The 18,215-nt window shown below is 36.0% G+C and overlaps 1 protein-coding gene across 4 annotated transcripts in view; it reads left to right on the top strand.

Annotated features, from left to right (window-relative positions):
* Positions 1–18,215, top strand: part of NKAIN2 (sodium/potassium transporting ATPase interacting 2) — a 995,125-nt gene that overhangs the window by 826,538 nt on the left and 150,372 nt on the right. The gene's annotated exons all lie outside the window — the stretch shown is intronic.

Below are 18,215 nucleotides of genomic sequence, written 5' to 3'. Positions count from 1 at the left end.
TTCTTTATCCATGTATCAGTTAATGGGCACTTAGGTGATTTCCGCCTCTTGGCTATTGTGAATATACAATGGCATATATTTCTTTGATATTCTGTTTTAAATTATTTTGGATAAATACCCAGAATTGGAACTTCTGGGTCATATGGTAGTTAGTTCTATTTCTAATTTTTTGAAGATTTTTCATTGTGTTTTTCATTATGGCTGCATATTTTACATCTTCAGCAATAGAGCACAAGAGTTTTTATTTATCTGCATTTTCACCACCACTGTCCTCTTTTGTTTTGCTTTGTTTGTAATAGCCTTACTGACAGTTAGGAGGTGATATCTTATTCTGGTTTTCATTTACATTTCCCTGATGACTAGTGACATTAATTTACATTTCCCTGATGACTAGTGAGATTGATCATTTTTTTTTTAAATATACGTTTTAGGGGTTCCTGGGTGACTCAGTTGGTTAAGCGTCTGACTTCAGTTCAGGTTATGATCTCATGGTCTGTGAGTTCAAGCCACACGTCGAGCTCTGCGCTGTCAGTTCAGAGCCTGGAGACTTCTTCAGATTCTATCTCCCTCTCTCTCTGCCCCTGCCCCACTCATGCTCTGTCTCTCAAAATATGAATATATGTTTAAAAATTTTTAAATTAAAATATATGTTTTAAACTTTGTATGTCTTTTTTTTTTCTAATGTCTGTTCTGGGGGTGCCTGGGTGGATCAGTCAGTTAAGCATCTGACTTCGGCTCAGGTCATGATCTCATTGGCCATGAGTTCAAGCCCCAAGTCAGGTGCTGACAGCTCAGAGCCTGAAGTCTGCTTCAGATTCTGTGTCTCCCTCTCTCTCTGCCCCTCTCCCACTCGCACTCTGTCTCTTTCTCTCTCAAAAATAAGTAAACATTATTTTTTTAAATATCCATTCAAATCTTTTATGCATTTTAAAAATTTGGTTTATTAGGGGGTTTTTTGTTTTGTTTTTTGTTTTTGTTTTGTTTTGCCATTGAGTTTTATGTGTTCTTTATATATTCCAAAAATTAAATGCTTGTCAGACACATGGTTTGCAAACATTATCTTCTATTCTGTAAGTTGCCTTTTTATTCTGTTGATTGTTGCCTTTGCACGCAAAGCCTTTTAGTTTGATATAGTTCCACAGGTATGTTTTTGCCTTTCTTGTCTGCGCTTTCAGTGCCATTTCCATGACCAATGTCATAAAGTATTTCCCCTGTATTTTCTTCTAGTTCTAGTTTTATGGTTACAGATGTAAGTTTTTAATGTTTAAAATTTTATTTCTTTTTGAGTTTATTTTTGTGTAGTGTATAAGATAAGAGCCCAGTTTCATTCTTTTTCTGTGGATCTCCAGTTTTCCCAAAACCTATTTGTTGAAGAGATTATCCTTTCGCATTGTGTATTCTTGACATCTATGCTGAAGATCAGTCGCCTGTATATGCATGGGTTTATTTCTGGGCTCTCTATTCTGTTCCATTGGTCTATAGGTCTGCCCTTGTGCCAGTACCATACTGCTTTGATACCTATAACTCTGTAATATGTTTTGAGGTCACAAAGTGTGAGGTCTCCAACTTTCTTCTTCTTTCTCAAGATTGCTCTTGCTATTCAGGATCTTTTGTGGTTCCATAGACTTTTGGAATTGATTTTTTCTATTTCTGCCAAAAATACTATTGGGAATTTGATAAGGATTGCATTGCTCAGTGGCCTCCACCATCTCCCGACTTGGAATTATTCTTAATTTTCATTGCAGGTAATTTTTTGTTAGTGTATAGAGATACCAATAATTTTTGTGTGTTTATATTTTGTGTCCTACAATTTTGCTGAATTCATTTTTTTTTAATTTTTTTTTTAACGTTTATTTATTTTTGAGACAGAGAGAGACAGAGCATGAACGGGGGAGGGGCAGAGAGAGAGGGAGACACAGAATCGGAAACAGGCTCCAGGCTCTGAGCCGTCAGCCCAGAGCCCGACGCGGGGCTCGAACTCACGGACCGCGAGATCATGACCTGGGCTGAAGTCCGACGCTTAACCGACTGCGCCACCCAGGCGCCCCTCATTTATTAATTATAACAGTCTTTTGTGGAATGTTGAGCATTTTCTGCATGTAGGAACATGTTCGTCTGCAAATGGGAATAATTTTATTTCTTCCCTTATGATTTGGATACCTTTTATTTCTTTTCTTAGCTTTAGTTAGGATTTCCAAAACTGTGTTAAGTAGAAGTGGTGAGAGTGGGCATATCCTTATTTTGTTCCTGAGCTTTGAGGCAAACCTTTCAGTTTTCACCATTGAGTATGATGTTAGCTGTGGGCTTTTCAGATATGGCCTTTATTATGTGATCTATTTCTAGTTTGTTGAGTGTTTTTATCATGAAGGGGTGCTGAATTAAGTCAATTTCTTTTCTGCTGAATCTTTTGAGATGATTACAAAATTTTTATTCTTTGTTCTGTTAATGTGATGTATCACATTGTTTGATTTTGTATGTTGAACATCCTTGTATCCCTCTTGGTCATGGTGTATGATTCTTTTAATGAACAGTTGAATTCCTATGTTCCTCATATCTTATTGAGTATTTTTGCATTTTGATTCATCAAGGATAATATTGACTCGTAGCTTTCTTATTGTGTGTTTGTCTAGCTTTGTGTTATGGATGAATGTTTATATTCTCCCCCCAAAACTGTTATGTTGAATTCCTGTCCCCCAATGTGATAGCATTAGGAGATAGTGACTTCAGGAGGTGAGTAGGTCCTGAGAGTGGAGCCCTCATGACTGAGATTAGTGCCCTCATAAAAGAGACACCAGAGAGCTTTCTTACCCTCTCTATCATATGAAGACACAGGGATGTCAGAATCTGCAAATAAGAAGCACACCCTCACCAAATGCAGTTCCATTGGTTGGTGCCTTGATTTTAGATTTCCAGCCTCTAGAACTGCGAGAAATAAATTTCTGTTATTTATAAGCCATCCATTTATAGTATTTGGTTATAATAGCATGAACCAACTAAGGTGGAAATTGCTACTGTGACAAATATCTAAAAATGTGAAAATGGCTTTGGAACTGAGTAATGAGTAGAGGCTGCAAGAATTTGAGGTACGTGCTAGAAAAAAACCTAAATTGTTAGCAACATAATTTTAAAGGCAATTCTAGTAAAGGCTCAGAAAGAAAAGAGGATAGCCACAGAAAAAGCTTCTTTTTAGAGAAAATACATGGATGGGAAAAGACCTGATGAAGTCTCAGAAGAAAATGGGGAATATTATTGGTCAATGGATAAAAGGCAATCCTTAGCATAAAGTGGCAACAAATCTTGGCTGACATGTGTTTATATTCTAGTACTTTGTAGAAGATAGAACTTATGAGTGATGAAATTGTCTATTTAGCTGAGGAAATTTCTAAGGCAATGTATGAAGAAGCAACTTGGTTCCTCTTGCCTAGTAATAGTAAAATGCAAGAAGAAAGAAATGGCTTAAAGATAGAGTTGTTAAACAAAATGGAACCAGAACTTAACTATTTGGAAAACACTCAGCTGGCCGAATTTTTAAAAAATGAGAAAGTGTGCTCAAAAGAGAACATTAAGGGTGTGGTCAAGCAACAGTCTGATGAAGAGATTAGTATGGATATGAACACCAACCTAAGCAATCATCTCCGGGGAAGCCAGGTTCTATTCTTAAAGACAAGGAAAGAAGTACTCCCTCAAAGGAAGTTCTGAGATAAGGTCTGCCACTTCTACCACCAGGGGTGAAGGCTGGTGCAGAGTAGGGGGCTACAGAGAGGTCTTAAGGAGTAGAGCTGCCTTTCTGATTAAGGTGGGCCAGGATGCCCCTGTCCACTGCCTCAAGGGTGGGAGCCCTGTAGAGAACTGCAGTGTGAGCTGTAACCAGCAGAACCATGAAGGTGCGGCCACCTGAAGCCATTGGGTCCATGGCCTTATCCTGGAAGACCCTTTGGTATACAACCCCTGCCCAGGAGAGCCAGAGAGACACAACTGTCACTACAGTGGGTCCAACAGGTGGAACGCTGAGTCAAAAAGGATTACTCTCAAGCCTTATGGTCTAAAGAATTTGCCTGTTAGGCTTTAGATTTACTTGGGACCATAATCCCTTTCCTCTTTTCTGTTTCTCCCTTTGGAATGGGAATGTCTATCTTATGCCTATCCCATCATTTTATTTTGGTAGTACATGACTTTTTGGTTTCACCAGTTTATAGCTGGAGAGAAATTTGCCCCAGGATGAATTGTACCTTGATTTTTACTCATGTCAGACTTCTATGATTTTTAATAAGACTTTGGACCTTAGACTTTAGAGTTTATGCTGGAATTAGTTAAAACTTTTAGGGCTATTGGGATGTAAAGAATGCATCTTGTGTATGAGAAGGACATAAATTTGGGGGGGTGGGACCAGAGTGGAATGTTATGGACTGAATGTTTGTGCCCTCTAAAATTGATATATTGAAATCTTAACTCCCAGTGTGATGTTACTGGGGGACTAGGCCATTGGGAGGTGATTAGATTATGAAGGTGAAGCCCTCATGAATGAGATTAGTGCCCTTATAAAAGAGACACCTGAGATCTTTCTCACCCTCTTTGTCATATGAGGACACAGGGAGAAGTCAGCAGGGGACAGCCATAAAGTGAACTTTTACCAGACACTGAATCTTCTGGTGTATTGATCTGGGATTTCCAGCCCCCAGAACTGTGAGAAACAAATTTCTGTGGCTTATAAGCCACCCAGTATAGTATTTAGTTATAGCAGCCCACATGCTTAAGATACTTTGGTATCAAGATAATGCTGACCTCATAAAATGAATTTTGAAGTGTTCCCTCCTCTGCAGTTTTTTTTTTGAATATTAAAGAAAAATTGTCATTCTTTAAATGTGTGGTAGAACTCTCCAGTGAAGCCATCTGGTCCTGAGCTTTTCTTTTCTAGGAGTTTTTTTTTGGTTACTAATTCAATTGCCTTACCAATTATAGGTCTGTTAAAATTTTCTATTTTTTCATGATTCAGTGTGAGTAGGTTGTATGTTTCTGTGAATTAATTCATTTCTTCTACGCTATAAAATTTGATGGCATATACTTTTTATAACACATTCTCATTATCCTTTTAATTCCTGTGGCATCAATTGTCAAGTTTCCTCTTTCATTTCTGACTTTATTTGAGTGCTTGCTTTTTTTTCTTGGTTAGTCTATCCACTTTGTTGATGTTTTTAAAAACACAATTCTTAGTTTTGTTAATTTTTTCAATTTTTTGTCTATTGTCTCTTGTTTATTTCTGCTGTAATCTTTATTATTGTCTTCCTTCTTCTAAGTTTATGTTTTGTTTTCCCCTTTTTTTAATGTTTAAGTTTGAGAGAGAGAGAGCTGGGTAGAGGCAGAGAAAGAGAGGGAGATAGAGGATCTGAAGCAGGCTCCACACTGACAGCAGTGAGCCTGATGTGGGGTTTAAACCCACAAACCATGAGATCATGACCTGAGCTAAAGTCGGACGTTTAACTGAGCCACCCATGTGCCCCTATTTTCCTAGTTCTTTAAGGTATAAAGTCAGGCTGTTTATTTTATTCCATTATGGGTGGAAATGATAATATAAATCTTAAATTTGTGAAGACTTGTTTTGTTACCTAACGTGTCATCTACCAGAGAATATGTATATGCACTGGAGATGAATGAGTATTCTACTGCTCTTGGCTGGAATGTTCTCTGTGTCTGCTAGGTCCATTTTGTCTATAGTGTTACTGAAGTTCTGTTTCCTTATAAGCTATGTATTGTCGATTTGGTGTTTCTGTGAGGGGAGAGAGGGTCTGGGGCTTTCTATTCCATCATCTTGTTAACATCACTCCCCAAACTTCATTGGGTTTTGTGTGTAGGAGTAAAATAAAATGATTAATGTGTTTTTTTTTATTTTTTATTTGTTTTTAATGTTTTTTTTTGAGAGAGAGAGAGAATGGTTGAGGGGCAGGAGAGCAGATAGAGGACCCAAAGCAGGCTCTGTGCTGATAGTAGCGAGCCTGATGTGGGGCTGCAACTCATGAACTGTGAGCTCATGACCTGAGCCGAATTCAGATGCTCAACCCACTGAGCAACCCAGGTGCCCTGATTAGAATGTTTTTAAAATTTCTATTTCTTCCACAGAATAAGTATTCAGTAAAAATTAGCATTATTATTGTTCTTGTCTTTCTTATACGTGAAAGGAAGCAGTCAGGGTTATTTAGAAAAAAAGCAGAAGTTGTAACCATTAGGGATTTTCACAAATGAGTTAGGAGATACAAGCGTGTCAGTTAATAAAGAAATATGAAAGTTAGACCAAATGCTTAGATGTAATCTCACTTACCTATCTAATTTTCTTTTAGGTGATGATAATTAAATTTTCCTTCTATTATATTAAAGATTTCTCTGTAATACTCCAGTTGTAAAATGACATAAGTAAAAACCAAAATGTGATGGCTTTTTGAATATAGAACTTTAAAAGATGATAAATCAATAATATTTACCATTTGTAGAATATTTGTCCTTAAAGAAACTTATCACAGATCTTCTAAGAAGTCTTGTTTCCTTCAAATTTCCAAAAGGAGAGACAAGCAGATGCTATGCTGGTTTCTGATAACTTCACCAGAGTCAAAGACAGAATATGTCAAAGACAGTATATGTCTGAGAATGAAAATTACATTTAGTTGATGGCATTTAGTTTGTTATATTTGTTAACACTAACTTTATGAAGCATTTAGGTAAGAATCAATTATTCATAGCATGATATATAGTCAACACAGTATACAGGCATGAATGTCAGAATGCCAACAAGCAGGAACCAAATTCTTAGGGTTTTACTTCTTAGTGGTACTTGGCTATAAGGTGACTTTCCTTGAAAGATCACACAAAATGAAACGTTGCAAATTCAAATACTCAACACATGCATACAAAAATCATTCATGCAAGTAGGCAAGGGTATTACAAGACAGCCCAGAATTTGGAATATCTCTTTTTCTTGTTTTTACTTAGCACTTGCCTAGTAAGAAATAAAGAGTTTTAATAAAACAAACTGCTAGACCTCTTTGATTAATACTTTTGCTGAGACAAAACTATAAGCAAATTTTAAAGTGATCGTCTTCCCCCTTGGAAGTGCAATAAGATGTCATCTATCTTTGCTTAGAAAATATTAATAAAATAAAATGAGAAAGAAAGTAAACTAACAAATAGGTATATTTAAAATATACTGTCATTTCATATTTTAAAAGAAAACAAAAATTAAGCCAAAATATGCATCTAGATAACAATATAAGACAATTTTAGTTAATCTCATTCTAAACATCATTTTAAAGCATCAAAAATTTAGAACAGATAATGGAGATCATTTAATGTTATTGCTTTGTTTTTTAGAATGAGAACACTGAGTCAGACAGCACAATGGCTCCAGGGTTGGGACTACAAGCGTGGTCTCCTGTGCAACAAGGCACACTCCTTCACTTCTTATTTTGCAACTCCAAGTGTTATTTTCTTAACCAACAACTTCTTTTATCTTTTATGTAGAAAAGGAACATCTTTTGAAAAATTTTATGGCTTCTATTAATGAAACTAAAGAGTGTAAAATCATGTTGACTATAGGAAAAATTGGAGGACAAACAACTGAACTCAAATTGCTTTAGAAACTTTACATTTCTTCGTTCAGGTCTCTTTCCCCCCACCTAGTGGGTACCACTAACCCCTTCCCTGTCCTGAACCCAGATACTCATTCTACTTCCTATTCTTTCAAATGAGAAGGTGGAAAGAACATCTTTATATCACTTAAACACAGCATATTGCTTAGAACAGATTAGTATGTAAGAAATGTTTATTTTAACATACATAATACTCTCAGCCAGCTATCACATTTGAAGACATATGCTTCTAAAGCAAGGAGAGCTTTACTGCCCCTTCATAGGGGCAAACAATATGCAAATAAATATGGGATTCTAGAAGAAAAATCTAGAACTCAGAAGAATGGCATTAGGGATGGCACTTGTTGGGATGAGCACTGGGTGTTATGTTTAAGTGATTTGTCACTAAATTCTACTGAAACAATTATTACACTATATGTTAATTAATTTGGACTTAAATAAAATTAAAAAAAAAAAAAAGAATGGATTTTGATAGTAGAATTGAGTTACCATGGCAGGGAATAAGGATGTTGTTTCTGGCATGGGGAGAATGTTTTCAAAACATTCTTAAATTATTCCTAGTGGATGAGTTCCTTTTTTCTTCTAATTGGAAGAATTACTCAATAACAATAATGTTCACCATCATCACCAACATCTTTGATTGAAATTTTATGGTACCAGATACTTCCCAAATATCTTTATATTAAATATTTTATTTATCAAATTGAAGGTAATAATGGGACTTACTTTATGAGATTGTTGTGAAGTTTAAATTAATATATGTAAAAGGCACTAAAGAGTTCTTGGCTAATAGAAAGCATCCAGTAAATGTAGCTGCTGTTGATGTTATTATATTCCTTCCTCTTTTCCTTTCTACCAAAGCTCTCTTCTGCAGGCTAAATGCCCTTTATTTTATCAATTACAGCCTAGAGGATGTGGGTTTTGGTCTTTAAGACTATGGATGGAGTCTTATCTCTGTAGAGTCAGCAATTTAAAAATGACAGCTTTGTCCAAAAACAAACACAATGCTGTAAATGTTGTCCAACTAACTGGTTTTTAGTCTGCCACTCTTGAAAAGGTATTTTTCTCTGAGTTGGATAGTACTTTGAATAATTTAATTGAAAACAGATGTACATTTTGTAACACTGAGAACAGAGACTGCCTAAAGAGATTGACACGTTCAATGATTAGTTTTTACCCACCTAACTTTTACCTCTAAAGCTGAAGTTGGGAATTGCCACTTGGCTGAGGGATTTGCTTCTGTGTCCAGTGATGGCACTGCTTACTCTGGCTGGAGGCAGAAGGAAGATCAAATTCTCACTCCAGCAAAAGGCGAGTCTATACTGACCTTTATATCCTCTGTTTGGGGTCAAGTTGCAGGCCCAAGAAGCAATTTGATTACAAATTCCAGTCATGAAGAAATCCCATTTCACTTTTATTTTGCTTTATTTTGTAATGAAAGATCAAGTCTTTAAATAGCTAAGGAAAACGTGTCAAAGGAGATTAAATAATGAGATCTCCAGCTGGAGTTCTCTGTATTAATCACTTATGATCAGTATATAATGGTCTGGGAAGAGGTGAGAACATTTGATTACCTTTATTAGCAACATTGGTCATTCCTTAGGTCCCTTTGGAAGGCAAGAAATCTTTGCGTATCTGATGCTAGCTTTATATGAGGCCCCAATTGGAGATTTATATAAAGAATAGGCCAGCACTGGCATTTTTCTTGTCCAAGTTCCTGACACAACCACTGCATCACCACTACAATCTTCTTTCTTCATTCATCCTTTCCTGTTACCACCCACCCTGTTGTGCAGCTGGCTAATGCCTCAAAATGCTGCCGGGTCGATTAGGAAATGCAGAGAAATGCTAATGTAGCTCTCCTCTTCTTGAGGAGCTTAACGGCTCAGAAAAGCTAGACTTCTAAATGTCCTGGCAACCTACAGGTGTGCACAGTTACCTTGACTCAATCTGTATTCCCTTGATTACTCTGAAAGATAAAGATCTTTTTATATACTTTGCAGAAATTCAACTTTCTGTGAAGTCCCTAGTCCTACCCTTTGTCCACTCTTTACTTGGTTTGTTTATGTTTTTAAATGGTTTTTTAAGTTATAAAAATATATCTATAAAGTTATCTTTTTGAGATTATTCTTCAAGTGCTTCTTTTGTCTTTTAGCTTTGTTAGATGGTCTTCCATCATGCAAAGTATTTCATCTTGTTATGATCAGATTTATCAAATTACTCCATTAAGGCATGTGTTTGGTAAACTTTGAAGAATGTTTTACCACTCTAGATATCTCAAAATATACTCCTTTATTTGTCCTGAGCGAAAAGACCTAAACACTTGCTTTTCACACTTATGTCTTTAATTTATGTTGAACTTACTTTTCCTTATTAGTGTGATGTCTAAAAAATGCCTAATTGATTTTTTCTCCCCAAAATAGACAGTTGTCTTAACATCATTGAGCACTCCTTTATTTCCCCACTGATCGGTAATTCTATTTCTATAATAAAGCACATTTACCTATATGCTTGGGTTTGCTTCCAGGCTGTCCGCTTTGTGTTACTGATCTATTTGGCCATTCCTGTATTTATGCCTGACTTCTTTAATTACTACATGCATGCCTCAGAGACATTGTGAGTTCAGTTCCAGAATACTACACTAAAGTGAATATTGCAATAAGTCAAATAAATTGAGTCAAATAAATTTTTGGTTTCCCAGGATATATAAAAGTTACGTTTATACTATACCGTAGTCTGTTAAGCACACAATAGCACTGTGTCTTAAAAAAATGTACATGCCTTAATTAAAATACTTTATTTCCAAAAATGATTATCATCATCTGAGAGTTCAGTGAATCATAAACTTTTTGCCTGGGGAGGGTCTTGCCTTGATGGTGGCTGACTGATCAGGGTGGTAATTACTGAGAACTAGGATTGCTGGAGCCATTTCTTAAAATAAGGCAATGAAATTTGCTGCATCGATTGACTCTATCTTTCATGAATGATTTTTTTTCTGTAGCATGCAATCCTACATGCTACAGCCTTTTACCCATGATAGAACTTCTTTCAAAATTATAGCCAATTTTCTCAAACCTTGCCACTCCTTTATCAACCAAGTTGATGTAATATTCTAAATCCTTTCTTGTCATTGCAACAATCTTCACAGTATCTTCACCAGGAGTATTCTATCTCAGGAAACCATTTTCCTTTGCTTATCTGTAAGAAGCAACTATTCATCTGTTCAAGTTTTCTCATGAGATTGTGACAATTCAGTCTCATCCTCAGGCTCCACTTCTAATTCTGCTTCTCCTGTTATTGCCACCACATCTTCAGTGGCTTCCACCATTGAAGTCCTGAACCCCTCCAAGTCATTCATGAGGGTGGGAATCAACTTCTTCCAAATTCCTGTAAATGTTGATGTTTTGACCTCTTCCTGTGATTCACTAATGTTCTTAATGGCATCTAGAATGGTGAATTCTTTCCAGATGGTTTTCAATGTACTTTGCCCAGATTTATCAGAGGAATAACTGTCTATGACAGCTATAGCCTTAAAAATATATTTCTTAAAATAATAAGACTTTCAAGTTGAAAATATTCCTTGATCCATGGGCTGCAGAGTGGATATTGTGTTAGAAGGCATGAAAACAATATGAATAAATATAGTTATACTTCTCCATTAGAGCTCTTGGGTGGCCAGATATGTTGTCAATGAGCAGGAATATTTTGAAAGAAATATATATATATTTTTTTTCTGAGCAGTAGGTCTCAACAATGGACTAAGCCATGTTATAAACATATGTGCTGTAATCCAGGCTTTGTTGTTCCATTTGTAGAACATAGGCTTAGTAGAATTACCATTATTCTTAAGGGCTGTAGGATTTTTGGAATGGTGAATGAGCATTGACTTCAACTTAAAGCTATTAGCTTCATTAGCCCTTAACAAGAGAAAGCCAGGCATTGACTTCTCCTCTACAGTTCTGAACATCCTAGATGGCATCATCTTCCAATAGAAGGCTGTTTCATCTGCATTGAAATTCTGTTGTTTAGCGTAGCCACCTTCATTAAGGATCTTAGCTAGATCTTCTGGAAAACTTGCTGCAACTTCTGCATCAGCATCTGCTGCTTCACCTTGAACTTCTATGTTATGAAGACAGTTTCTTTCCTCAAACCTCATGAACCATCCTCTGCTATCTTCAGACTTTTCTTCTGCAGCTTCCTCACTTCTCTCAGCCTTCACAGAATTGAAGAGAGGGAGGGCCTTGCTCTGGATTAGGCTTTGGTGTAAGGGAATGTTTTTGCTGGGTTGATCTTCCATCCAGACCACTCAAACTTTCTCTATATCAGCAATAAGACTATTTTGCTTTCTTATCATTTGTGTGTTCACTTTTCCTTTCTTTCAAGAACTTTCCTTTTGCCAGATGGGAGGGGGTGTGGGCAAAATGGGTGAAGGGAAGTGGGAGGTATCGGCTTCCAATTATGGAATGAATAAGTCACAAGAAGGAAAGATACAGCATAGGGAATGTAGGCAATGATATTATAATAATGTTGTACAGTGACAGATGGTAGTTACACTTGTGGTAAGCGCAGCATAATGTATAAATTTGTCTAATCGCTATGTTGTACATCTGAAACTGATGTAACATTGTGTGTCAACTATATTTCAACTTAAAAAAAAAAAAAAGAACTTCCCTTGAGCATTCACAACCTGGCTGTTTCCTGCAAGAGGCCTAACTTTCAGCCTATCTTGGCTTTTAACATACCTTCCTCACTAAGCTTAATCATTTCTAGTTTGGGTTTACAGTATGACACATGTGATCCTTCCATTTGCTTGAACGCTTAGAGACCAATTTAAAGTTATTAATTGTCCTAATTGCAATATTGTTATGTTTCAGGGAATAGGGAGGTCTAATGAGAGGGAAAGAGACTGGGAACGGCTGGCTGGTGAAGCAGTCAGAACACACACATTTATTACTTAAGTTCACCATCATTTATGGGTGTGATTCATGCCACCCTAAAGCAATTACAATACTAACATTAAAGATCACTGATCAGGGGCGCCTGGGTGGCGCAGTCGGTTAAGCGTCTGACTTCAGCCAGGTCACGATCTCGTGGTCCATGAGTTCGAGCCCCGCGTCAGGCTCTGGGCTGATGGCTCAGAGCCTGGAGCCTGTTTCCGATTCTGTGTCTCCCTCTCTCTCTGCCCCTCCCCCGTTCATGCTCTGTCTCTCTCTGTCCCAAAAATAAATAAACGTTGAAAAAAAAAAAGATCACTGATCATATCACCTTAAGACATACTGTAATAATTAAAGAGTTTGAAATATTGTGAGAATTACCAAAATGTGACATAGACACACTGTGAGCAAATGTTAGTGGAAAATGGAACAGATAAACTTAATTGGCACAGGGTTGCCACAAACCTTTAATTCGTAAAAAATGCGGTATCTAAGAAGCACAGTAAAATGAAGTGCAAGACAATGAAGCGTGCCTGCACAGCTTTGTAAGGTGTTTTGATATCTGTTGGAAGTCCTCACTCCTTGCTGCTTCTTCAGAATCATTTGGCTCTTCATATGCTTTCATTCGTCCATACAAATTTTAAATTAGTGTGTCAAGTTCTGTGAAAAACACTATTGGAAGTTGCATTAACTTTATAGATTGGTTATGGATTAAATAGCATCTGACAATGTTGAGTAGAGAAAAATTTGTGTCATTATATTATTATTTCCAATGCTGAATATTATCTCTATAATTTTCAAGTCTTCTCTTATGTAACTCAAAAAAAAATTGTTAATTATCTCCATAATAGACTAGCATAGCTCATTGTAACTAAAAACATCTCTAGGGGAGCCTGGGTGGCTCAGTTGGTTAAGCGTCCAACTCCAGCTCAGGTCGTGATCTCACGGTTCATGAATTCGAGCCCTACATCGGGCTCTGTGCTGACAGCTCAGAGCCTGGAGCCTGCTTCGGATTCTGTGTCTCCCTCTCTCTCTGTCACTCCCCCACGCACATTCTATCTCTCTTTCAAAAATAAATAAACATTAAAAAATTTTTTGAAAACATCTCTAGGTACATGAAATGTTACTAGAACTATGAATTTGATTTTTTAACCATTTTATTACAAAACTTCTAAATTTTGGGATTTTGGAATCATTTTGATTTTGTGTCCAGCAATCTGATGAGCTCTGTTATGTTCTAAAAGTATGTCTGTAGATTTTCTTGGATTTTCAATGCAGGTGGGCATACCATGTGCCTTCCTCTGTTTTCCTTTAACCTTACATCTTTGTGTAGTCTCCTCAAATTTGGCATCATAATAATGAATTATAGATCTAATTGTAGGATTCTGGCATGTTTGTCTTGTTGTGGCCTTTATTGTAAATGCTCTAAAATTTTGTGTTAAGGATGACATTGAGTAGGTTTGTTTTGCTTTTTTTTTTTTTGCTGTTGTTGGTGTCACATTCTTTATCAAGTCAAGTTCCCTTCTCTTTCTTCTTCTTTTTTTAATGTTTATCTATTTATTTTGATAGGGGCAGGCAGAGAGACAGACAGAGAGAGAATCCCAAGTGGGCTCCATACTGTCCATGCAGAGCCTGACATGGCACTCGATCTCATGTACCTGAGATCATGGCCTGAGCCGAAATCAAGAGTTAAGCCCTTAATTGACTAAGCCACCTAGGGGTCGTCTCTTCCTGCCTTCTTAAGTGTTTATGTGAATCCTAATAGACATTTTTCTCTTTATCCTAATGATTAATATTTCTCCTTGGATCTCTAATGTAGCTAATTTTGATAAAAGCCCTAAATTGAACTATCAGTGCACTCCTTGGATAATCCATACATTTTCATGTTGTTGTTTTGTTATCATTAAATAGTTAAATATGAAAATATTTTTGTGATATTTAATCTGTATCTATAAATTAAATTTTCTGTGACTTTCTATAATTGTACAGTCTGTCACTACTCTTGGTATTGAGGCCATACTAGAATCTCATAAAGCATCTGATTATATTTCTTCTGTCTCAATACCTGCAAGTGCCCATATAGCATAAAAATCTCATATATTAGAATTTTATTAAAATTGCCTAAAAAAATTGACCTGCTACCTTTCTGGAAGTGAAATGAGTGTGCAGATGTTTCGCTATGAAAATTGTTCTATATATCTTCATATTGTCTATCCTTGAGACTACAGAAATTGGTAATTTATATTTTTCTAAAACTTGTTCATTTTATTTAAATTCTGAAAATATTTGACAAAATATATTATACTATCTTATTTTTTAATTATGCATTTTTTTAATGTTTAGTTTCTGTATTTTGAAAGAGAGAGAGAGAGAGAGAGAGCATGCACAAGAGGGGCAGGGGCAGAGAGAAAGGAGAGAGGGAATCCAAGCAGGCCTCACACTGTCAGTGCAGACCCCACCAGAGGGCTTGATCCCACAAACTGTGAGATCATGACCTGAGCTGAAATCAAAAGTTAGACACTTAACCAACTGAGCCATTCAGGTGCCCCTCACTGCATTTTCGTAAGAGATTCCCCTACCCTGTAAATGTGCCATGTGGGATTTTTTGTTGTTGTGGTCTTAATAATGTGTGTTTTCTTTACAGTGGATGCAGGCTTCTATTCCATGACTGTCACATAAACTTGCTTATTGTATTGTTTAAACATTTACATTCCTACTATTTTTGGGGGTTCCTTAATATATCAGGTGTTAATAATTTGTTAAAAGCTCTTGCTATGCTTATGAATGGGTTAACTTTTTTTCTTTTTTTTTTTTTTACGGTTCAGTCAGTGTTTGCTTTATATGTTTTTGGTTTATTTAAAAATCCTGGACACCTAATTTAATGATAATTTCTTTGTAAGTTATTCATTTTATCATTATAGAATGGTTCCCTACCTCTAGTAATGCTTTCATATTTAATTCCTTTGGATCTAGAATTAGTACTGCTACATCAGCTTTTTCTTAGTACTTGCTTGCAAATATAATTCTATTACTTGATTTTCAAGACCGTTGCCATTATGTGAACGGTATACCCAGGATTAAAAACACCTCTGAGGAATTACTGAAATATTTACCCTACTTACAATTTCTTTTCATGTTTCTTATTTGCCATATTTTTTAAACTATTTTTAACTGCCTTATTTTGGATTTTTGAATTTTAAATTCTTCTTGTATTCTATACTTCTTAAGAAGTTGCATTTTCTAGTTTGCTTTTATGAGTGGTTAGCACAACTGTTTTACCCTATACCCTTAACAAAGCTGTATATAATCAATGTGGTTAGCATCCTTCTGAATAAAAGGGTGCTAAAATGCTCTAGCTCCCCCAAACACCCTGCCTTTCTGTATCCCATGATTTGTTTGTTATTACTGTATGTTTAACTTTATTTTTAGAACTCTCCTAATTCACTACTACTTTATTTATTTTTAATTCTTTATGGTTCTCCCCATGTTTAAAGAATGCTTTGTCTTCTATTATTTCTCAGAATATCTTCCCATAATCAATTTTTTTCTTATTGCTCGTATATCATTTTCTCTCTTTAACAAGCTTCTGTGGGTAATGAATGTTCAGTCTTCATGTATCAAAACTAATATTTATTTCATCCTCACCTCTTAATGATAATTTATTTGGTGTAAAATTATTAGTTGAAGCTATTTTTCCTAAGCACTTTGAAACTATTATTCTATTTTTTTCTGGCATTAGTTGTTCCTAAGGAGAAGTTGGCTCTGAATCTGCTTATCATCGAGTTATAGGTAATGTGTCTATTTTCTTTAGAGTCTTTAAAAATCTTGTCCTCTTCTTTGATACTCTGAAAAATCACTGAAAGACATAATTAGATGTGAATTTAAAAAAAATATTTCCTGCTTGACAGTCTGAATTTGTTTCATGTTTTTCTTTGATTCAGGAAAATGCTCCACCATTTTCTTTTCAAATATTGTTTTATCTTTTCCTCCCGGATTCAATTGTGTTCTGTTTTATTTTACATTTTTCATTTTTTTCCTCTCTGTGATTGACTTTTTAAATTTTAATGAATATATATTTATGTTATAATTTCTTTTTAATTCTTTTAAAAATATGCTCCATTTCTTTTTTAAAATATTTTTTAATGTTTATTTCTGACAGAGAGAGAGAGAGAGAGAGAGAGCATGAGCATAGAAGGAAAAGAGAGAGAGGGAGACACAGAATCTGAAGCAGGCTCCAGGCTCTGAGCTGTCAGCACAGAGCTTGACTCCGGCCTCAAACTCACGAACTGTGAGATCATGACCTGAGTCCAAGTCGAGCACTCAACCTACTGAGTCACTCAGATGCCCCCAAAACTCTGCTCCATTTCTTAAATATTTTTCTTTTTCTTTTGGTTTTTATTCTTTTATCCTTTTTTTTTTTTTTACATTAAACATATTGTGGGCTTTTTCATTTTTTTTTTAATGTTTGTTCATTAAACATTAAAGACAGAGCGTGAGTGGGGCAGGAGCAGAGAGAGGGAGGGGGACACAGAATCCAAAGCAGGCTCCAGTATCTGAGCTGTCAGCACAGAGCCCAATGCAGGACTCGAACCCAGGAACCATGAGATCATGACTGGAGCTGAAGTCAGACCCTCAACCGACTGAGCCACCCAGGTGCCCCACATTAAACATGCTGGTTTTAAAACATAATTTATTTGCTCTATTACCTGTAGTCCCTATGTCTGCTTTCTATTCCACAACTGGAGATTAATTTACACACTTTGTAGTTATTTGCTATAAGTATCTCTTTATCACGAGTTGTCTTGAGTTGCCCTAAGTTGGGAAAGCAATTTTGCATTTACCTAGCCTAATGTCCTAAAGCCATGCATGTAGTTCCTAGACCCCACTATCATGCATAGCAAAAGCACAGCACTTCAATTTTTACGGTGACTGAATCTATCCACCTATGGCCCAGGATTGCTTCATTCATGGTCAAAACTGCCTCTTCCTGTCTCCTCTGTCTTTCTGGAAGAAAGCATATTTCCATCTCTTCATTGTACCTGGCTCTTCTGATTCCTGTTCCCATAGCATGGTGAAACTCTTGTTCCTGGGATACATATTTATTTTTTATGCCTCCAAAGATTAGAATTTTACCTCCACTCATTGTCTTGGCCTTAATATCTCATCTTGTTCATGAGACTTGAAGTTTTCTTTTCTTTCCTTTCCTTTCTTTCCTTTCCTTTCTTTCCTTTTAAACTTAGCTATGACTTTCATTTCAATTATAGTTTACCTGAGGAAATTCCTATATATGCTCTGTTTACCATTTGACTAGAATTCTCTTATAAATGAATGAAATGATTTAGGTAGGAAGTGTTCTAAAATATGTCATATGTTTTCATGATTTATTAAACAGAGAAAAATGGGTATAATATTATCTGTTTTAAAAATCATTTGCAAGCCAGATATAGGATAAAGGGTGCCATTTCTATAGAATATTAGGTCCAGCTCTGCACTTGGTTCTTGCCATTTCAGCAAATAACTGTACAGTTCCCAGTTTCTCCATATGCGGAATTAACATTATAATATTTACCTTAGAATATTTTCAGATAGTATTACTAATATTATTTAAAAGAAGTTTAAAGGATTAGTTTTAAAAATTAAAACTAAC

The sequence above is a fragment of the Lynx rufus genome, unplaced genomic scaffold (assembly GCF_022079265.1).
Source record: "Lynx rufus isolate CCGP_SWC_20201006 ecotype Redwood Valley unplaced genomic scaffold, mLynRuf1.p SCAF_6, whole genome shotgun sequence".
Taxonomy (NCBI): domain Eukaryota; kingdom Metazoa; phylum Chordata; class Mammalia; order Carnivora; family Felidae; genus Lynx; species Lynx rufus.
Note: the sequence above shows the minus strand (reverse complement) of the source record. Positions and strands in the feature narration are given on the sequence as shown.